At 41.2% G+C, this 25,062-nt stretch overlaps 1 pseudogene; it reads right to left on the reverse strand.

Annotated features, from left to right (window-relative positions):
• Nucleotides 1-4,274: 4,274 nt before the first annotated feature.
• LOC139464221 (uncharacterized) lies at nt 4,275-22,340 on the reverse strand (annotated as a pseudogene).
• Between the last annotated feature and the right edge of the window lie 2,722 nt (nt 22,341-25,062).

A 25,062-nucleotide genomic window follows, 5' to 3' on the forward strand; every position in this document is an offset into this window, starting at 1 on the left:
CGAGCGAGGGTCGGCAGTCAGGTGATTGCGAGCGGCTATATATAGCAGTATGTGCAGCTTACGTATATTACCAGTACGGTCTGAAAGAAAAATACGTGCAGATGTAGTATATAAAGCGCTGTTGGCCATGGTCACGGCTACATATAATTACTGCGAGTCACCAGACTGACGATCCTCAGTTGGATTGTAGCCATGAAGTTTATCGCTCAGAAATAAGACATTTCTTGAAAAGCGCACTTTGCACTTTTTGTCATTACTGTAAGTCATATGCCTTATCGGCGGAATGGCTTGTTTTCACATATTAGGACACAAGCAGCTATCTTCGTTATGCCGAGAACGGCGTCAAACAACAATCAGGACAACACTGATTAGAGAGATATCTAGTCTTGGAGCATGGTCCACCGGTTGAGCGGGAACGTGCATACATCGAATGTGACACTCCTGGGGCTGCGATGAGGTATTTATCTGAGGCAGCGTTATCTCCCAACTCTGACTGGGCATCTTTTTTCACGCCATGTATCATTAACAGGATGTTTATTTCAGCGAGGAGTATTCATGTTATCTGCATTTTGACTGATACTTATGACAGGTGGGGTAACCCGGAGTATCATCTGCAAGCTTGCACCGGGACCCTTGACATCGAGGACGACCTTAACTTTTGGATTGACAGTTGTGTTTGGAGAATAACATTCCAAAGCAGGAAGTACCATCAGTATCAATGTGATAGATGTCAAGACATGCGATATGAGAATAACACACAATATCATTTAATCAAATCTTAGGTTGGTTTGTTTGTTGTTTAACGCCGCACTCGGCAATATTCCAGCCTTACGACGGTTGTCTGGAAATAATCGTGTCTGGACCAGTCAATCCAGTGATTGACATCATGAGCATCGATCCACGAAATTGGTATACGATGACATGCATCAACCAAGTCAGCGAGCCTGACCACCCGTTAGTCGGCTCTTTCGACAAGCATAGTCGTTGTTTACGGCAAGCATGGGTTGCTGAAGACCTAATTCGATCGAAGACCTAGATTAAAAGTGGTATGCAGATGTATAGATTACCACACACACAATTGTATTGTATGGACATATGATCGATTGATAGGCAACTGTTATCAATAGGATGGTTCAAGGTTCTCAGAATACACGTCACTGTAATGACAAAAAAACGTCCTTCATAGAAGGACGACAAAATATGCGTTGGTTATCCTTGCTGTTCAATTAACGACATTCGACATTCCGGGTGTTGTCACGAAGTGGTCCATGGCGTCCTCCTGCAGCATCTCTGAGACAACTGACATCACTATAATCATCACTGTTTCCAAATTGTTGTTGTTCACAACAAATACAAATACTGTTACTATCATCTTCCCGAGGCGAGGGACTTAGCCGACTATAAAAGTCCAGTTTCAACCCTTGCCGAACTAGACTGGAATTACAGAGTTACAGAATTTTGGCTGGACTAAGGAGTCTATTCATTGTCCAATCTAAATCGTGTAACGAAATCAATCATAAACTGACGTGCAGATTTCGGTCAGCTTAGTGTCAACGGATATATAAAAAAAACATTTCATGTTTTTAATCAAGTAGCTAACGTGATTTGATACACTTCGCAAAGTAAGACTCGTTTCATTAGAATAGAGATCTTGATTATCGATCAGATCTTCTAGACAGGGCCGCGCCATTTTGTTTGAAGAAAATGCAAGTGATATCAGAGTGGAATCTGATTGATCAGTAGGTGGGACGTAGAAGGGACATAACTCGTAATAGTCGCTGGTGGCGCTACGATCCAACTCAGAAATTCCAACCTAGTTCGGCAAGTGTGGAAGCTTGGCCGTTACAGTCACTTAACTCCCTTGCTTCAGGAAGATGTCTTAGTACTATCATTACTTTGACCAATAATCAAATCTCATGCAAATCTCATAAACGTTTTGATATCGTGGGATCTTATTAAAGTAATGTGTGCGTAGTTGTAAGTGTGATTGAAACAATATATTTAAACACACACACACACACACACACACACACACACACACACACACACACACACACACACACACACACACACACACACGCACACATACACATACACAGCTCTTAAATTAAATTAACCCAGTGGCCTTACATGTGCTTTACGTCTGTGTACACGAAGTGTTTCTCCGCTGATAATGATGCTTAAAGTCCAAGGCAAACACACCTACGCTGTTCTGTCATTTCCTGGCACGCCGATACGGTATCTTATCGATGGCCATAATTTGTGTCACATATAATACCAGACTGCCAAAATTGCTTCGTGTGGAGCGTTTACGTTATGACGCCATTGCTTGACACATAGCATTTCCTGAAATCCACATTTTCTGAATAAAAGCAACAAAACACAGTTCCATAGTCTCTTTCATCGTCTTTCCAAAGTTTTTACTCGCTCGCTGTTTTTCATATGCATTTCATAACTTTGAGTACAAGACGTATGTACCGAAAACACAAGGAACATATTTCAAAGATGTGAAGCTTTCAGAAAATGAACAAATAATATATACCACAGTAATGAAAGATTTGGCAGAACGATATTTTGTAACTTACAAAATAATTGTTAATACTTCGTCGAACACCGAATGAGTGTCTGCTGACTGTGATAAATAGAGGTTATCACGCGAGTGTGTTTGGGGATGGTAAATATCCTGCATTAGGAATAAACATTGTATTTAGCGAGCCCTGGCGAGCTTAATACATAGTGTTTATTCCTAATGCAGGATATTTACCATCCCCAAACACACAAGCGTGATAACCTCTTTATCATATAATGTCATTCTTTAATTCTGTGTTTCAAAATCGCTTTCCCTCTCTCACAAACATTACCGAAACATTGCGAGTTTTCCTGGAATGCGCGCATTAATATTTATGAAGTCACAGGGTATATGATGTGTCAGTCGGACAGTGACAGTAGCCAGTATAGTTCCAACTAAAATCTGTTTCTTATACAGTGGCGAAGCAACATATACACAAAACAACAGTTGTTTGCCTTTCGCGGCAATCCATCGGTCTATTCGCTAGAGTAACTGCCCTTTGTCAAAGGGAAACTACTCTAAACCTAGTCTATGAGACGTCACGGCCACAGGACAGTCGGTCTGTTCTGTCATAACGTTAAGAAGTGTAGTCAGATGTACACACGGCGACAAAACGAAACAAGGTAACAATTCAAACATATTTCGGCCAAATACAACTATTTTAATTTGGGGAGAAGGTTTCAAGCCGCAGAGTCTACAAGCACAGATATGGCTAATGATCCCGCTTGGCTCGGCCTCGTGCCCTCGCAAAATTGTTTCGAAATTTATATCTCCAAAGTTGCCCAAACTTATAAAATGGCTTAGCTACGTCACAGTAAGACACTGATTTTCAGTATGTTAGACTGTTTTTTTTATAATGATAGCAATTATCCCTGTAGTTTATCCAGATTCCCGATGGTTAATTCTGACTCGATCGCCGAATGACGAGGGCGACGCCATGTTTGTTTATAAACAGTGAAAGTAGTCCTACTTGACCTTTGATATTTGCATCTCTATCCGCATATGACCCCAACGGATATCGTTTTTATCCGTTGGCTTTATCCTGTCGAGAAACCTACCCATTATATGATAAAAATACAGATCTGACACTTACATTTAGTTCTCTTCCTTGAACGTGAAATTGAATCGAACACAGTGTTATCCAAAGAAATCACTGGAAGGTTATTGCATTGACGTTTTGACGGAGTGACGTGGAGCTGACCCTCAAATGTGAAATACCGTGAACCGACATTCTTGGATATCGTCCATCATCAAGTAAATGAAGACTGGTAGGTCGGATACATGTATATTTACATTTGGGGCCCACGATTGACAAGGAGTCTTCATGATAACAACCTTGTGGTTACAGTATAACATTTATGCTTTCAGCAGAAATTTCATATGACCATGGCTTGGGTTGTGTTGCTGTTATGTATATAGGAACAGAATATTGCATTAGTAAAGTAGAAGTCAGATATGTGAACAAGATTGTGTTTGTTTCTGTAGATTACTGATTCTGTTTTGGTCAATACCTTTGATAAGTTCAACTTCATACTCCTGGTGTGGGCAAGGACTCTTGTCCACTGTATGACGACAATGTTATCAGACACTGTACCCCCTCTCCATCAACAACGTATCATCATGGCGAGGGGTTTGTTAGTTAGATTCTTCCACATGACGACGAATGCTGGGATGTTGGGATGACAAGAAGAAAACTGTAAATTATTTATTTTATTGGCTGTGTATTGCATCTTTACTTTGTCCACATACGAACAGCATAAGGCGTGGAATTAATATGAACATAGTGTAATCCGACTCATAAATAGCAAAGTTTGGGAAAATGCGCAAAAGAAATCTAACTCTAAAATCAATAACCACAAGCAATAGACAACTTTATGCTCTAATAAGTAAACATTTGTTACTGCAGAATGAACATCACATGTGGAAAGAAAAAGATATATACGCGCTTGAGCTGTAACAGGTGAAAACATACTTGAGAACAAACCTTTAATAGCAAATAAAATAATAGATGAGAAAGAATTACCTAAGTTGATTGTAATGATGTTTTAAGCACAATAGCATCGCATTATGTGTAGATCCTGTAAGAGTATATATTCGTCATTAACTATGTTCACAAGTTGCCGGTTACGTCACGTCATTGTCTTCGTCACTATCGCGGAGTCTAGCGGAGTTAAAGAAGCGCCAGTGCTGAATGGGATGCAAACAGACCGAGGTTAAGCCTTCAGACAGACACCTCCCGAGGAGGCTCTGACGTCAAGATTAACTTCCACACGAGCTGACTTGGTTGATGTATGTCATCCTATCCCATCGATGCGCAAAAAAGTCTCACTTACATATAAAAAAACACAAGCAATAGACAACTATATGCCCTAATAGGGAAACATTTGTTACTGCAGAATGAACATCACACGTGGACAGAAAAAGATATATACGCGCTTGAGCTGTAATCTATAAGATTTTTAACAGGTGAGAACATACATAACGACACACCTTTAATAGCAATTAAATAATAGATGAGAAAGAATTACCTAAGTTGATTGTAATGATGTGTTAAGCACAATAGCATCGCATATGTGTAGATCTAGTGTTAACATATTTTTGTTATTCAAAGTCATGTGTAATTTAAAAATGCATGATTATACTCCCATGTGTAGATGGCACATGATACAGGGTTTCCTAGAAGAAACTAACACTTCACGTTTTAAAGCATACAAACACGATTTACTTCTTTAAAGCATAGTTTACAGCTAAATGCATAAACACTATGATGTCCTAATACAGATGACCTTCATGTCGAGTCACTTCTGAACCTTTGCGTACATGGCATCAAGGTCCTCATCCTGTCCTGGGTTATATCCATCAGAGTACTGCCCGGATGTTCCACGAGCAGGCTTCCTTGCTTTGTCTACTTGAGTATACACATCCGTCACCTGATCAGTGCCCCGTGCTTTGTTCACCTTGGCATAGAGATCTGAAACTCCACCATCGCTCTTCTCTTCTGAATGTCCCCAACTTGCCTCTGTACTGACAACTGTGTCGTTATAACAGTCAAGGTGTCCTTGCGTCACCCAGGAGTTTTTGTGCAGACTGAGGCCTGAATGTGCTGGCCGTGATCGCGTGAAGCCATACGCGTACGGTGACTCCATTTCGGGTTCGAAGCCATCTTTAACGTCACCGCTAGTTTTCCTGTCCAATTGCCCCAGCTTGTAGTCATCAGTTCCTTCATAGATTGGGTTAGGCACGTTTCCATCACTTACAGAGTTCCGGACACCGTCTGACTCGTTCCCATCCTCGTGGTGTTCTTCCATGAGTAAACGTGTTGGATTTGTTTTCTCTGAACTGTTTCCAGAAAATATGAATTTAGTAGGTATAAAGTAGGCTTTATATGTGACATAAATAAATATATTGCCTTGCTTGTTATATAAGCTCGTATGCATTGGCTTATTTTTGGAATACTTCTTGAACCGATTGATATATCATTTAACTTTATACCGATCAATATACTATTATTACACCATGATCGTCAGTAAGACCAAAGATGATGTGTTCAGCGCCTCAAACAACAAATTTACATCGAAAATGAGAAGCACAACTAAGACAGATTCGATATCAACGTAATATGTCAAGTCTTTGAATGGCATTTTGAAGTGATACACATGAGGAAGTGAGGAAGAGGAATTTATGGATGTCAACTACTTTATTATGAGGAACACAGCATTTAGGAGTATAGGCTTACTCCTTCTTCAGGTGAAAGGAGGAAGCAAATTCTAATCACCGGATGTAGGAGTAAGCATATACTCCGAAATGTTGTTCCTCAGGGTACCGAAGTTGACACCCACAAACTCTCATTCTGAACTTATTTTATATCATGTTTTTAATGGAAGTACAGGAAATTAGAAGTGTTTTCACTCATATCAATAATCTCAGTAACCATGCATGATGATTTTATCAACGATAGATGAAAGACCAATTACAAACATACTCTTGAATTGCGATACAATGTATATCTAAGAACACAACGATTCATGCATGACTAATTCCATGTAGAGTGAATGTTCTTTCAGAGAATGTGTGGATAGGTTATTTCCCGATGTGGTAATACTAATTGTAAAAGCTTTTACCTTATCTTTCGGCGGACGCAGACCGTGATTGTCACTATGATTGCTATCATGATGACTCCTCCCACACTGCAGCCGATGATTAGCGCCTCTGTTAACATATGCCGTCGTATTAGATACATACAGTTTTACATTGGAATATGTGTCGTTGTGAGTCACGAGTCAAACCTTTTGTGATCCTTTTTCATCCCACTTGTAGTGACATTTTATTCATCTATTATCATTCTCAAGAAAATATACACTGTTGATTAGATGTGAGGTGAGGTGAAATGGAGTTCAACGTCGCGTCCAAGATTATTGCATTTATATAGCGACGTGCATGCACGTGTGTGTGTGGCTGCTTGTACTAGCCCGGACTGATGCTGATTTATAGTGTTAGCACACTGAGATACCATGCAGCAGTTTAACATGAATACCCCACTCAGACACAGTATACTGACTCCGAGCCGACCAGTCCTTGTTTTCACTCTTTTATGTCGAGCGCCAGACAGGGTAACAACAAGTACCATCTTTTAACGCGGCCGGGGATCAATCCCTGAACCTTCCACTCTCCGGGCGGACGCTCTACCACTGGACCACGGAGGTGGTCGTTGATTAGATGACGAAGTTGACGTTTATGATCATCTTGTAAGACAGGTGCAATACCTGGCAAAAGTAAATATCAAATTTATGCCTCGTTGATGCAATGGTACAACATCTATAAGAAAATAATTCCTCATTATTGTATTTACGTGAGTTCATTGACTCAAAGTGGAAGCTTCCTTCGATTAAATGGTGGAGCAAGAGGCAAAAACTATGATGAAAAGTAAACCCATTAATCGCTCATCCCAGGGTCTGCAACTGGTCGAAGCGGTTGCACTCTTCAAAATGGCGGTTAGCTACCGCTTGGTTTTCTTGCCCGAATGAAGAACGTAATAGACGAGGCTCGATGACGTGCCCATGAATTTATGACTATTCATGACCACTTTGAAGATATGGAACAGATTGTGGATGCCTTTGTCCATTTCCCAGTAAAGAAATGATTTTTTCCCTGTCAAACTTTCCGTCAGCCGCCATTCTGGTTTGAGACGGAACCGACGTCAGCCAGCGATTGGTGCGATTACAACTGACTGAAAGTTAGCGCCCTACTGTACATCGTTTGCAAGCGATTGGCTTTTTGCAACGCACCCATGGTGACGTTCAGGTTTGACGTCGGAATGTGACAGCTTGCACTTGATCGCATCTGTCAATAACCATAGATTTCGGTATGTTTAACCGTAGCATTAAGGGAGTGATCACGAAGTGAAAAGAAGTATACTTTTAAATAGAATCACTGGTGTCAGATTTATTTATGTAAACCTGAAATCGATCAGTTGGTGATCAGGAAAGTACTATCTTTTATTATCTCTATCACTTTGTGCGGTTTGAGCATGCATTATGATTGTTATTGTTATCTCCTGAGATAATGTTTGATCGCACACAAGGGACATCACCTCAGGGGGCAAGTATTGAATATTGCATTAGCTTCACATCAAACTTCAAACTTTGAGTACCTTTGCTTGGTGTTGAAGGAAGAGTTTCTGTTGCAGCTGGAGTTATGTCTTTACTCATTGGTGAAGTGGCCTCTGACAACACAATATATATATTATCTTTAGAGTGGGTGTGTAACTATTGATTATCACTGCAGTCAGCTATATTCAGGCGAGATATAATCAAATCTTGACCTGACAAACACGTGAAGGAAAACATGAGCACTGATCAAAGTCATGGGTACAACATGACATGCAACCAGCCAAGTCGCACCTGCTGATCTCATCTGGTGGCCTCATACAACAACCAACCGGGTGCCATGGAACCTTTCTCACCCGGATTCCCACGCGGTTTTGTTTGTTTGTTGTTTAACGCCGCACCCAGCAATAATCCAGCTATATGACGGCGGTCTGTAAATAATTGAGTCTCGACCAGACAATCCAGTGATTGACATCATGATCATCGATCAACGTAATTGGGATACTTTGACATGCATCAACCATGTCAGCGAGTCTGACCACCCGATCCCGTTAGTCGCCTCTTACGACAAGCAAAGTCGCCTTTTATGGCAAGCATGGGTTGTTTCTAAAGACTTATTCTGCCACGGATCTTCACGGGTCTCCCCCGAGGTATTAAAATAAGTGAATGACGATATGTAACATGGTTTCAGCAATACGTAGCAAATTGGAACTTGTAACTACTAGAGGCAGATAAAATAAAGTCAATGAAGTGTCAACATGGCCACATTAGGATACAATGCCACACAAAACAAAGCAGGAGTGCCATGAACTGCCAAGTGTTTACATGTATTGTCCACACCTGATTCGTACATAAAAGCATGTATACAGTTCAAAATATTCTCCCAATATCAGTCAGCAGATTGAAATGTACTAAGTCTTAGGCACCGAGAAGAATGGGAAGTACGACAAGTTGGAATTTGGGAAGCAAGCGTGACATTTCGAAAGACGTTTCGTTTAATTCACACAAAACTGAAACCATAATGTTTTCAAGAAAAATAAACCCAAGCCAAAAACCTGTTCGTAAAACGAAAGGTGTTCCAATAAAAAAGGTCTCATTGTACAAACACTAATCTAATTTGACAGCAAGATGGGTTACTGGTCAAATCACATAGATAATGTAGTAGATAAAGTAAGCCCTATGATTGATTAACTGCTTTAGAAATTTCAAATACCGCCTGTCCAGCAAAACGTTATAGAATATATACTGATGATTCATTTGACCAATATTCGACTATTGTGACAAGGTATGGGATAACAGATCTCAAGATCAAGCGTTGGTATTGAAAAGGCTTATGTTTCGACGAACTGAGAACAATATGTGGAGCTACGAGTACCAGTCACGAGTCTCTATACTCTAAAACTAACCTTACACCTTATCCAAATGACGGCAATCTCATACATTAAAAACATTTTACAAAATGGTCAACAAGTTGGCCCCTGATTATCTATGTAACCTTGTTCCTAGATTGTTCCTCCTAATGTCTCAGCAGGCGCACGTTTCAATTTAAGAACTTCTTCACAGCTACAGACTGTTAATGCTAGAACAGTTAACTACCACAAATCATTTTTACCCAAAACAGTGCGAATGTGGAATGAATTACCGGATAATGTTCAATTAAAATATACTGTAAATGACTTCACTAAATGTATCACCGCAACAGAAAATCCTTTAATATTTGGCTTAAATTTAGACTATGGTACCCGTTTCTGTCGTATCTATTCCGCCTCAGTTTTAAATGCACAGATATCATAGACATACGCGTCTACTACCTGCTCACGTGGATGCCATTATGAGGATCCAACTCATTACTTCTTTTCATGTCGCAACTACTGCAATCTTCGGAACTATATGTACCACTATATAAAAGGATATGACTTGTATTTAGTATTATATCTTGAACAACAAAAGTTCCTGTGACATTGAATAAGATTTAATGCAAAGTTATATTTTTACCAAATCTGAAACAATTTCGGTTTGCAACAGATAAAAGACTCCTGTAAGTATTCAAATGGTTTAATTTGCCATACTGACTTCAGAAAATGCGTGATTTCATAAAAAAAAAACATGAACATGCCAAAATGTCAATTTACAAATCAATGGCGTGTGTGTCCACCTCTGGTTGCGATGCAAGTAACACATCTTCGTCTCATGGAATGGACCAGGCGTCCTGTGGGATATCTGTCCACATCTGCTGGAGCATGTTTCGAAGTTCCTGGAGTGTCTGTGGAACACGTGGTTGACGTCAAAGGCGCCGATCCATCTCATCCCACATGTGCTCGATTGGTGAGATATCAGGGGAGCGAGCTGGCCAACGGATGACATCCACTTTGATTTGTTGAAGAGAATCCTGAACAAGTCGAGCAATATGGCCGGGCGTTGTCATGTTGAAAGGTAATGCTTGGGCCATGACGACACAAAAACGGTAGAACAATTGGGGCGATGATCTCGTCGCGGTAGCGCTGTCCATTGAGACTTCCCTCTTGCTGTAATCCCACCCCATACCATAACGCTGCCTCCCCGAACCGATCTTCTTTCATGACACAATGATTGACGTAACGTTCACCCCGACGTCGGTTCACTCGAATCCGTCCATCGCTGTGGCTGAGGTGAAAACGAGACTCGTCAGTGAATAGAACTTGTCCCCACTGCATGGCCGTCCAGTGTAGACGCTGTCTGCACCACTGTAGACGTGCTTGACGGTGGTTTCCTGTCATAATGGGACGGGTCTTCTGGTGACAATCCCTGCACATCTGAGCCGGCGACGTACGATTTGTGAAGATATTCGTCGAAGGCCAGGGATGCTTCTTGCAGTCACTGTTGCTGGCTGGAATAGATTTCGTAGGTGTGTTGTTCGAATCCAGTTGTCTTGTCGATTATTGGTTACGCGTGGCCTGCCACTCCGAGGAGGCTCTCTGACTGCATTCGTCTGTTGCCAACATTGCCATAAACACCAAATGGTGTTTCTATGGACGTTAAATTGTCTTGCAACATCACATCGATCCTGCTTCAAGCATACCAATGGCATACAGACGATCATTTTCCGACAGCCGTGGCATTTCGTAATGTCGAATAATTGCGTAATTTTCTTATTTTTCTGAGTGTTTGTTGTCAGCACGATGCTAAACAATGCATATGGAATCTCGTTAACGCACATGTTTTTATCCCCATTCTTGGGTAGTGAAATGCATGGGGCTTGCATGAAAGTCAACTTTTGCATGCTTTACTGTAGCAGTTGCGTTTTTGTGACTTGATTCCATACATGTACTACAATATTGAAAACCAATCTTTACTTGTTTGAAAAATATACTAAAATATTGGTGTCACAGGAACTTTTGTTGTTTAGTATTTGTAAATGCTATAACATCTTCTTGAATAATCTGTTCATTTGTGCATTACAAAATCTAAAAGATTTAAAATTTAAATATGAGTCTTATTTACGATTACGTCAATCAAATTGTTGTTTGTATGAGTGACATGCATGCACCGGTTTGGTCATATACCGATATCTGCATCCATGTATTTGTTTGTGACTTGTATATTCGCATCATAATAATTGCAATAGTAGATACAATTAATCTAAATTATGTTACGTACAGTTTACCCTTATTAATTGTTAAATGTCCTTTGTATGAAAGTCCGCCTTTCTGCATTGTTTCTCCTTAATATTGTCAATCACATCAGTGTCAAAAGGGACAGACAATTCAATTACAAAATTTATTTCACTGGACTTATCAAAAAGGACAAGATCAGGATTGTTGGCCTGGATAGGTCTGAGGCTGTATACGGGCCTATTCCAAAGAACTTTGTATTTATCATTTTCCATGACGCCCTCTACATATTCTGGGGCGTACCATGGATGGGCATTTTGATGCAAAATCACTTTCGAATTGGCGGTAACTGACCCTGAGAAGCTGTCTGTTTCACTTTTCGGGCCAATCGATTTCATCCACAGGGTTGCTGATCCTCTCAACACACTGCACATAAACTCGATTTGTGGTAGTTCAGATTGCCTCAACTTGAGCCTGGGAGTATTAGTGTTAGTATTATTAATTGTGTCTTCAATAACTATCGCTTATGTTCAGGGTCACAGACAGATAGATAGACAGACAGCGTCGTCTGAGGTGCCGCGATTCGCTGTGCAGAGTTGCGTCCCTTGGGCGCGCCAGAAACCTATGATTGTGGGTTCGAATCCCGGTTCGCCCCGATTATGTTTCTAGGTTTGTCAGCACAATACCCGTGCTCGTGGGTTTCACCAAAGTGGTAAACTTTGGGCTTTCCTCCCACATTTAGCTGACACGCCCCGATATAACTGTAATACTGTTAAAAGCGGTGTTAAACCAAACTCACCCACCACCTTTATCAGAAGAAACATTTGCTAAAAGCAGTGTCCATTGTATGATTCCGACTATAGAACAAGCACGTGTTTATGAATCACTATCACAATGTTATGACACCAGGTGTTAGCGAAAAGGTGAGCAAACCTCGTGAAAAGAGAAAGTTTCTAAATCTATTTACTGCGTGTACCTGACGTCGTTTCTGTGACTCCACTCTGCTGAGGGAGTGTTGTGGGAGAGTTTGGATCGGAATGGCGGGGAGTGATGACGGAGGAAAAGCCGTTCACACTGGACAACGATAGCGTGGTAGAGGCATTGCTGTATATAATTGTCCTTGCTGACGCTGTTATTGAAGGTTGTGCTTGTGGCTTACCAGGTGATGATGTCACCGCTACCTGTGCGTGGTTGCTGGAGGCATTTTTGGACGTCACTGTTTGTGTGGTGGTATTTGCAGTGGTAGCAGCAGTAGTTGTAGTTGAAGTAGTTGATGTCGTAGTAGTTGATGCAGACGTTGGGCAGTTCAGTGACACATCTGCAGGAATGTTGGCGCCACAGACGACGTTAACATTCTTACCTGTATCCGCTGCAACAAAATGATTATTGAATAATATCACATATACTCATGCATATCCACACCAATTCATGAAATAGATTAGACAGACAGTGTTTACACTAACACACGTAGAATCGCCACCAGCGTCAGTTTATGTACTTTTATTAATTTCAAATTATGTACTGGCTACCATGCCATATATTATTTTGTTAAACACTACATGCTTTGTAGGTTATTATCGATGTGGTTGGTAAATATGAAAGAGGTTATTGATACTGCAGACAACTGAATAATACATGTGCATGTGCATTCACCATGTGTACTTGTTTGTGTATTCTGCCATGACAGTTATGTACTCGCTCGACCATCATCTTGTTGACAACCGCATCACCGAATTATCTACCTAAATGACTTCTTTCGACTTCTTCAGACCTAACGGTAGAATATTTCATGCAAAAACAATAAACATTGTGTAATACCGCGGATCCTAAGTTTTTGAAAGGGGACGAAAGGACAAACGACTGAAAAGTTGGAAACATTGACATCATTTTGTGTTGCTGTAAACTTCCTGCGCTGAGATGCTTTTACTTCCTGTCTCTGGAACATTATGACGTCATAATAGTGCCGTGTACTTTAGAACTCCACACTGCAAGGATCGATTCACTGCTCTGGGAGGCGGTTAAATAATGTTAACTTGGTATTTCCGCGAGAACTATTTTATTGAGAAGTACACCTTGAATATATATATATATATGTGGAGACACCTGCGGACTGTTTCTGATCCATTGGAACGTTTAGGCTACACAGTGAGTGAGTGAGTAGAGTGAAACACCGTTTTTAACAGTGTTCCAGTTATATGTGGGGGGAAAGCCCGAAGGTCTCAGACGTTTACCGCTTCGGTGAAACCCACGAGCACGCGTATGGTGCTGAAAAAACTAGAAACACCATCGGGGCGAACCGGGATTCGAACCCACGATCATAGGTTTCTGGCGTGCGCAAGGGACACAACTCTGCACAGCGAATCGCGGCGCCTAAGGCGACTGGGCCACCCGTCCCCCCGTTAAGCCCACACAACACTTTAGTATCCATACTGCTATCACTAACATGTTCGCGGTAGGGGGGAAATAAAAAGCACTAAGTGTTATTATATTAATTATTTTATATTTGGGCGGACCACTTTATGATTAATATGTTCAGTGTCAATGTGTTTGTGACAAGTGAAGCTATGTTGACGATATGCCAGGTACATACAGCAGCAGTTGCAAAGAAAGGTTCACTCTGAGACCGCGTCACACGTTTCGACTGCATGCATTTGTTCACTGAAATTCTCAATGCTCTGAGGGAGAGGTGTGACGGTAGAAAAGGTAGCAATTATATAATTATGATGCTGTTCTTCAACATAGGATACTCGGAAACTCAAGCTTAAGCATTGTGATTTGAGTGAAAGTTACAGGAAGGTTTTGCTGCTTAATATATGATTAAAGATCGCAAACAACATACCCAAAAAGTCATTGTGCTCATCCTAAAGCCTAGTTTAACACACATAATATGATAACAATGTAACAAGGCACGACGTCAGAGCCGACATCAGAGCCGACGTCAGATTGCCATCAAAGATTTTTTTCCGCAAGACATTTAGTCACATTTTCAGGTTTACCAACAAATCAGGGCAGATATAATTATTAATCACTTACCTTTCGCCAGCAACCAAAGAAATTCTTTTTGTTGACGTCCAGGATCGACTGTCATGAATATTGACATGTTAACATAGTTGAACTTGCTCTCAAACATTGCGCTGGAACAGTTTCTTGATGCAGGTGGGTTCTTACAGTCCACCTTGGTTGACACATCCCCATCAGTGAAGTCCACACTGCAGGCGGGAGACACAACTCGGGTTGCAGCAAGTTGTATTATGACATGGGAGTTACACTCATGAGAGTATGCTAGACAGTTAGCATGGGCCTCCCCGTCATGTTGGTCGTTGTACAGGTACACCTCCTGTCCTGTGTGTGTAGAATCATGTTGGATGTGCAGCACCGTGTCATCTGAAAATGATGGCCAAGTCATTAAAGTTATGTATACTTCTAACATGACGGTAGATGTACTAGTTTCTTTGTAAATATACGTAAACGCAATCAGTATTTTTTATCATAGAATAGTAACAGAGGAGAAAACAAAGTGATTAGTTATTAAAAATGTTACTTAGCGTGAGAATTGTCTTCTGTCGTCGTGTGTACAGACATGTTTGGTTGTGTGCACACCATCCTGAACAAAACGCCAAAACACATCTTCAGCTTGCAGTTCAACATACACATGCACGACATGAATTTTGAATTGCATGATAACAGTACCCATTGCTCCCCTATAAAATCACGTCATGATTTGAAACTGGTGTCCATGTGCACCATTCCACGGTTAACCCAGGATCAGCAACACCAGGCCATTGGAATGATGGGAGCTGACACTCCACAGACTGACGTTGCACAACACTTTAATGTCCTTCCATCAACTGTCAGTCGTCTCAGAAGGCGCGGGGCGGTCGGGTAGCCTACTGGTTAAAGCGTTCCCTCGCCGAAGACCCGGGTTCGATTCCCGACATGGGTACAATGTGTGAAGCCCATTTCTGGAGTCCCAAACCGTGATATTGCTGGAATATTGCTAAAAGCAGCTTAAAACCATACTCACTCACTCAGAAGGCCCTACCAAGTCACAGGCAGGGTGGAGGATTGGCCACGCCCAGGCGTTCAACGGGTGACAACAGGACGTCAGGATCGCCATTTTGTCATGCAACACCTCCGACGTCGATTTCAGACAGCTGTACAGACTGCTAACAACACTATCGGAAGCAGAGGAAGATCCATCAGCACTCGAACTGTGCGTCGACGTCTTGTACCAAGGTCAGATCTTAACGCATAATCACAGACGACAGCGATGGGCTGCAGCAGTTTGTTTTCTGGGCAACGTCGGTTGGAGGAATGTGGTTTTATCTGATGAATCTCGCTTTAACGTCTCTTTCCCAGATGGACGGCTCCGTGTGTACCGACGTCAAGGTGAACGTTATGTGCGACCTTGTGTTATTGAATGAGATCGCTTTGGTGGTGGAGCCATAAATGCTGTGTTTAAATCACAGCTTGTTATTGTGCAAGGTAACTTGACGGCACGACGTTACGTGGATACTGTTCTACAGCCAGTTCTTCTTCCTCTCTTTAGATACCATGGTGGAAACCGGCTAGTGTTTCAGCATGACAAAGCTAGGCCCCATACTGCCATCCTGACACGGAATTTTCTTCAGAGAAACAACGTTAAGGTCATGCAGTGGCCCTCAAGGTCACCAGACATGAACCCAATTGAGCACCTGTGGGACGAACTTGGTAGGCGTGTGGGACGACAGCAGATTCCGCTCACTCAGGCATTGCAGTATCACTGGAACGCAATCCCGGCTCATTTCATCCGTCGTTTATGTGATTCCGTGCCAAGGCGTTTGCAAGCTTGTTTTCGTGCTCAAGATGGACACACCAGATACTGAGGGTCTGTTCAATCTCTCTCCTGTAAATGGGGTTGGAACTGATGATATTGGACACTGCTTTATGCAGAATTTCTCTATCGTGATCAGTCTTTGCTAATATACTTAATACAAGCTTTGAATTTTTTTTATGTTAATAAAATTCTCGTTTGAAAATTGGATTGCGTTTTCATTGCCTCTCAGTATAGGTATTGTAAACAACATCCATTGTCTACATGCTTTTAAAAACATCAAGCATAATAAAGAGTTAAGACCAAATAAATTATTTTACACGATATAATATATGGAATAATATATACTCAACAAAAAAAGTTCAACAAGTAAAGTTTGGTTTTCAAACTATGGTAGAACATGTATGGAATCAAGTAAAAAAAAACGCAACTGCTACAGAAAAGCATGCATTTCATGCAAAAGTTGACATTTATGCAAGCCCCATGCATTTCACTACCAAAGAATTGGTATACAAACATGTGCGTTAACGGGATTCCATATGCATTGTTTAGTATCGTGCTGACAGCAACATCTCAGTAAAACAAAATTACGCAATTATTCAACATTACGAAATGTCACGTCTGTCCGAAAATGAGCGTCTGTGAGCCATTGGTATGCTTGAAGCAGGATCGAGTCAATGTGATGTTGCAAGGCAATTTATCGTCCACAAAAACACCATTTGGTGTTTATTGCAACGTTTGCAACAGACGAATGCAGTCAGAGACCATCCTCGGAGTGGCAGGCCACACGTAACCAATAATTGACAAGACAACTGGATTCGAACAACACACCTACGAAATCTATTCCAGCCAGCAACAGTGACTGCAAGAAGCATCCCTGGCCTTCGACGAATATCTTCACAAATCGTACGTCGCCGGCTCAGATGTGCAGGGATTGTCACCAGAAGACCCGTCCCATTATGACAGGAAACCACCGTCAAGCACGTCTACAGTGGTGCAGACAGCGTCTACACTGGACGGCCATGCAGTGGGGACAAGTTCTATTCACTGACGAGTCTCGTTTTCACCTCAGCCACAGCGATGGACGGATTCGAGTGAACCGACGTCGGGGTGAACGTTACGTCAATCATTGTGTCATGAAAGAAGATCGGTTCGGGGCGGCAGCGTTATGGTATGGGGTGGGATTACAGCAAGAGGGAAGTCTCAATGGACAGCGCTACCGCGACGAGATCATCGCCCCAATTGTTCTACCGTTTTTGTGTCGTCATGGCCCAAGCATTACCTTTCAACATGACAACGCCCGGCCATATTGCTCGACTTGTTCAGGATTCTCTTCAACAAATCAAAGTGGATGTCATCCGTTGGCCAGCTCGCTCCCCTGATATCTCACCAATCGAGCACATGTGGGATGAGATGGATCGGCGCCTTCGACGTCAACCACGTGTTCCACAGACACTCCAGGAACTTCGAAACATGCTCCAGCAGATGTGGACAGATATCCCACAGGACGCCATTGATTTGTAAATTGACATTTTGGCATGTTCATGTTTTTTTTTTTTTATGAAATCACGCATTTTCTGAAGTCAGTATGGCAAATTAAACCATTTGAATACTTACAGGAGTCTTTTATCTGTTGCAAACCGAAATTGTTTCAGATTTGGTAAAAATAGAACTTTGCATTAAATCTTATTCAATGTCACAGGAACTTTTGTTGTTCAGGATACAGCGATGGACGGATTCGAGTGTACCGACGTCGAGGTGAACGTTACGTCAATCATTGTGTCATGGAGGAAGATCGGTTCGGGGGCGTCAGCGTTATGGTATGGGGTGGGATTACAGCAGGACAGAGATAGTGGTAGAGGGAAATCTCAATGGACAGCGCTACCGCTAGCGCTACATCGGCTCTGTTGTTCTACTTTTTTTGTGTCGTCATGGCCCAGGCATTACCTTTACAACATGACAACGCCCGGCCTAATATTGCTCGACTTGTTCAGGATTATCTTCAACAATACAACGTGAATGTCATCCCCTGGCCGGCTCGTCCCCCTGATCTCTTACCAATCGAGCACATGTGGGATGAGATGGATCGGCGCCTTCGATGTCAACCACGTGTTCCACAGATACTCCCGGAACTTCGAAACATGCTCCAGCAGATATGGACAGATATCCCACAGGACGCCTGGTCCATTCCATGAGACGAAGATGTGTTGCTTCCATCGCATCCAGAGGTGGACACACACGCTATTGATTTGTAAATTGACATTTTGGCACGTTCATGTTGTTTTTTTCTTGAAATGACGCATATTCTAAAGTCAGTATGGCAAATTAAACCATTTGAACACTTACAGGAGTCTTTTATCTGTTGCAAACCGAAAGACGAGTGAGTGAGTGAGTGAGTGAGTGAGTGAGTGAGTGAGTGAGTGGTGAGTGAGTGAGTGAGTGAGTGAGTGAGTGAGTGAGTGAGTGAGTGAGTGAGTGAGGAAAGCACAAAGTGATGCAGGTCTCAGACGTTTACCTCTTCGATGAAACCCACGAGCACGGGTATGGTGCTGACAAACCTAGGAATATAATCGGGGCGAACCGGGATTCGAACCCACAATCATAGATTTTCTGGCGTGCTCATGGCGCCTTAGTCGAAGACGCATAAGTAATCATGACAATCAGGGATTCATATGCATGATGCTCTGGTACGTCTCGTTGACGCGACTCTGCACTGTGGACTGTGGCGTCTTAAACGACTGTGCCAACGGGGCCAGAGAGTATGGGCGAGAAGCCCAAAGACGTCATAGACATTTACTTCAGTCAAACTCTTAAACATGCCAGCGTTGCTGACAAGACAAGGCTCTTACTAGGACGAATATTGAATCAGAACTATGATTATAGAATCATGATTGGGCTTAGGGATGCAACATAGAAAGCTACATTTACAACGCCTCGGGAGAATGAGCGGGCCTTGCCTCCATCTCTTTCAAAATAACCGTGAACACATTATAAACCATTTAGTAGTAGTTGTTTCTCGTTGAAATTAACAGAGTCACGACTGACCGCAAACATCTCTCCCTTTTATTGTGTTTAAAACAACTGTATTGTACAATTACAAAATAAAGAAACGCAAAGCATGTAATTATATCCAGATATGTTATAATTTTGTCCAAAAACTTGCAACAAATATATTAGAATGGATAAAAAATAGAATAGTAGAAGTGCCTGTACACCATTACACGCTCCAGAGTGGCATAATGTTCACGTAATTATGAGACGTCAACGCCAGAGAATAACCAGTCTCGATTATCTCCCCAAATTCCACTGATATTAATAGGCAAACTAGTGATTAACATTATGTGAAAGGATCACTGAAACTAGTGATGAACATTTTGTGAACGCATCACTGAAACTAGTGAGTAAACCAGGTGTACGCGGAAATGGTAAAGTGTCCTGTGGTACATATAGGAAGCTGATAACATTAAGTTTATAATGGACACTACTCACTGTGCACACATTCAAACGTGAATGTTACATAGTCTTCACCAGCAGTGTGCTGCACCATACCACCAGGTGAAGACAGCTGACATCTTGTAGCGGCCGTGCACGTGTTCACAAAGTCCAGGTAGTAGTGACCCGGGAGTTGGTGCTTCATGTCAGGGAGGCAGTAATCTGTCACGGTATCCTTCTCACGCTGTTGACAGCAACGTCTGATTTCGTCTACTCCCTTCTGTCTTAAGCTTGTTCCAGCTATTTCACTGTGACATGTGACGTCAGAGGACACCCCGAGTGTAAACATGGTGGGAAGAAGCATCTCTGTAGCGGCACACGGCGGATCCACTATCAGTGGGAAGTAGTAACAGGCAGTCTTGTTTGTCAGGCCGGAGACAGCTGTACATTGTTAATATAAACTGATTGACACTTGGTTAACGGTATTTACGGAAGTGACCTACTATAAGATATCAAGATAGCCACATAACGTTTGCACATCCATACCTCGTCATCACACTTAAGCTTAAGAAGCAGAAATTGTACACACATACACTGATAACAACGTTTGTAAAACCGTATATCGTTACTTACAAGTAAGTTATGTTTATCCCAGGTAATGAAAAAAGGCAAATCTTGTAATTTTTCATTGGACTATGATTATTTACATTGCAATTTTCGCATAATGACTGTAGCATCATTTATTCATCGAAATGTTACTTGCAATTCGTTATTGCTGACTGTAACATTCACTCGCTCGGTTGGTATGGGCTGTGCCTTGTAACACACTGCATCAGAGTGAATTGCAATGGAAAGACCAAGGATCATACTCTTGAGATTCAAATACCCGACCAACGATTCCTTGCGCGGTATACCGGCTTCATGGCGAGATGCAGCGAAGATGCAATTTGCAAACTTATTATTCATGAACTATAACATTACGTCATAAAATGCTCAGATGTCATCTTTTTCCTACAAAAGATCACTGCATATCCCAGAAATGGGAACTGACCAGTCTTTATAAATTTCATTTGGTTGTTAAGCTTGTGTTCAATATCTGTATAAAGTGTTGGGCTGCCTTCATTATTTCTATCAACAGGTATATAATGAACAACATTTTACCTTCACGTGTTCAAAATACAGTGTTCAGTCTTCAAGTTCAATATACAATTAGATGTACACGATGCTGTCATCTTACATAGGATGAATGAATCTGAATCTGATCAATGTACCAGTGAGATGCACCACTACAACTAAACAGCGCTGAGTTTAAACCATGATACATTGATGTCACTGTTACAGTACATTTAACACTGAAATTATCATAAACATATACTTCTTATAACGCTGAATTCATACACAAACGATGCTATGATCCCTTCATAAAAATGATCACAACATACCTTGAAGCATAATCCATGTCAGCAGAAAGAGAGATCCCACCCACTGCGTCCACATGATGCTGTGGTGTAGGGCTGGAGGAACACTCATTCAGATGCGCGGTGTCAGAGACTATAGGGGAGTAAACACATTGAGTGTGATAGTACCGTTAGTCATCATGCAGTTCTGTTACACACAACTGTGGAGTGGTATCAAGTCTTTACTTTGTAATCAAGTTGCATGACACACTGGCTCTGCTTGTAGACAACACATGTATATAGGGTGCAGAAAATATAGTGTCTTTGTTCCAGATTTATGACAGAAAGTCTTTCAATAGCAGCTGGAATAAAGTTTAATCTATATTTTGAATCATTTATCAGGATTTTATTAGATATTACATGGTACGTGCGTACCTAGATTACAGATTAGCTCCAGAAAAAGTAAAATGTATTGAAGAAATCAAACAAAACTTTTTACCTGTTAGTGATTAAACATTACAAAACATACCTCACAAAATATGTCATTTGTATGTACATAAAACAAACATGTCCACTAACGCATTCACAGGTGTAATTTAGGAAAGTATTCGATGGTATCCACCAGGAATCCGGCGGATGGAAACCACCTATACTGGGGACCTGGTGGGTACATTTGATATAAGAAATACTGTTAAGATGTATCTGAGGGTTAACATGTACCGAAGACGCCCAACAGACATGTATGTCAAACGTTCCTCACTACCGACTGCCTGCAATATTGATCAGTTCACATGACATGTTTCAATCATTGATTTACAGTGTCTAAATGTAACAACGTACCTACCTCTGAGTGTATTACCTGATGATCCACATATGTCCAACTTCACCCTGAATGGCTGACACACAAACAATTCAATGCAATGAACGTCATTACTTCCTTGTTAAAAACGAAGACGCAGTGTTACACAGGTATCTGTTATCTTATCAGCAGCTTTAAACTTTGTCACCTGTAATAGTCAATGGCTATCGTGTTGTGGGGCCCAGTAGGCCCAGTTGCCTCAGTTTAAAGTGTGCCTGATACTAAAGTAAGTTTAATATTAACACTGATACTAATACATGTACATAATAAAGAAGATACTATTACATTCAAAACTTTCAATCTTCAACAGCACATTTAAATAGCATTTATACACAGATTTAACATTGCGGAAGTACATTCAAGTAATGTTTCACCATCAGGCTTGTATTAATGCCTTTTATGTGGACAGTGATTTTTTCCGAGTTTCGTCTCATTGGAATACATGTCATTTGTTCTACATGTGCTGAGGGAATGGTGGACATCTGTGAAGGTATTTGATCGGAACTCCTCGACAACGAGAAGCACTTGGTAAAATTCTCCTTTCTAGTGTTCTCTTCACAAGTGGGTATAATATTGTACATCAACTTTCATGGCGGTATAGTCATGATATGGATTTTGAGCAATCATGCTTAATACACGTGCGAAATTAGATTATTATTTCACATATACAAAATTAATTGCACCAATTGTATTGTGTAATGGTTGTGTTAATGTGAAAATATAGGACTAAAAATTGGGGTGAGAAGGAAAGTGCCTTTTTTATGAATACTTCACCCGTGGGGTTCCGCGTGAGAATAAAAGGTGACTAAGTGGATCGAGTGGTCAGGCTCAGAGACTAGTTCATGTAGCGGCGTATTTATACAAACTTTAAATGATATCAATCAGTCATTTTTACTGCACGTACGGCATTAGGTCTGAATACAGGGGTACAAATTCACGTTTAGTGCTAAGTTATGTAAATTTGAAATCTTATAAACTCTTATTTCATCAAGATGTGTTTACTTGTTTTCATACCTGGAGCAGGGATGACCGAGTCGTCTAAGTCGCCGTCAGTCGCTGTGCAGGGTTGCGCCCCTTAGTTGTGCCAGGAATTTATGATCGTGGGTTCGAATCCCAGTTTTGAACTGATTTTGCAACTTGGTTTGTGAGTTGGTCAGCATCATACCCATACTCGTGGGTTTGACCAGGGTGGTAAACGCCTAAGACATGCATCCCTTCCAACATCAAGCTGACATGACATAATACACTACAACACACAAGTTTTCAACTTTATTTCGCCAAATATGTGTTTCGGCAAGTACCTGAGACTGATTATTGAGTTTACGTTATTTATTAGCAATACTTGGCGGTAAGTTTTCAAGTGTATAATACTTCACACAGGAGGTATATTTGAATTTGGTGGGTATGTGGAAGTTGACACATTATATGGAAATATTTGGTATTCTTCAGTTTACAATAACTCAATCAATGATGCAAATTCGTATTGTCTATGCAATATCGTAACATGTTGAGAACAATCAGACCCGATTAACAACTAATTCGATTTGTTTCCTCCACTACCTTCCATACTTTTATGTATACATTTGTATTTGCATATCCTAATTTCTCATATCAGTGTTTGGTATAACCAGCCAGTGTCCAAAACCCTGGTGTATCACGAAACGCTCTACCGTTCAGTCCTCGTGATCCAACATTCTGACAATTCAGGGCATAACCATCATCTAATACACAACATATGACGCCAAAACATATTTTATTTCAGGTCCATGTCATGTACTGTCTTTTATTTTATTAGTCTATTACCTATCCACAAACAGGGCCGATTAGCCGATATGGAGAAAGTATATTTTACAGCCAGTAGCTCTTCCAGATCATTGTTTTCAGTCGGTAATATCCATTATATCACATAAGAGGTCAAGTAATAAAATAATATAGGTGTACATCAAACTATTGACGATTTTATAAAACTTTTGTGAGGGCATGTATCTGCAGCAGGAAGATCGAAAGCCGTTGTTAACGAGAGTTGCATGTCAAGGTTATCTGAACGGCCCTGACCTTCTTGTTGGTTTGGTTGGCTGGTTGTTAAACGGCGCACTCTGTATATAATCGAGTCTTGACCAGACAATCCAGTGATTAATATCATGCGCATCGATCCACACAACTGGGATCGATGACATGCATCAACCAAGTCAGCGAGCTTGACAACCCGATACCGTAAGTCGCCTCTTAGGACAAGCATAGTCGTTGTTTACCGCAAGCATGGGTTGATGAAGACCTGTGGAATGTTACTATACTTTGTTGGTTTTTGTGGCCAGTTTTGGACATTCGATACCGACCCAGCATCAAACCCCGCTCTCAACGAAGAGAGTTATTTGTATCGTTTAGATAATTCTAAGGGGTGGGGAAGTGGGGTGGTGGTTCACGGACGGCACTGTCAGATACAACCACATTGATCTCGTCTTCAACTTCAATCGAATGAATCATTAAACGACGATACACATCAGGATTGGGGATGATAAAGAACATTCGGTTTTGTTGAAAATGACGGCACCAATCCTTCTGTCATAAACTTTCTGTGAATTCCTTTCTTGTCCATCAGGTATTAATGAGACCTTGTCATATCTACAAAAATATATACAAGCAAAGTAATTGCCCATAACAAATATCCTATAACAAATGTTCTACAGTTTGGTACAGAGTTTGCCAACAATTTTGAATGTTTATGCACAGAACCGTTCATAGATTTTATATGAAGTTTCAGAGAATTTATATCATGTAATTTAATTTTAAAAGTAA

This window comes from Haliotis cracherodii, unplaced genomic scaffold, assembly GCF_022045235.1.
Source record: "Haliotis cracherodii isolate W230 unplaced genomic scaffold, xgHalCrac1.p SCAF_17, whole genome shotgun sequence".
Taxonomy (NCBI): Eukaryota; Metazoa; Mollusca; class Gastropoda; order Lepetellida; family Haliotidae; genus Haliotis; species Haliotis cracherodii.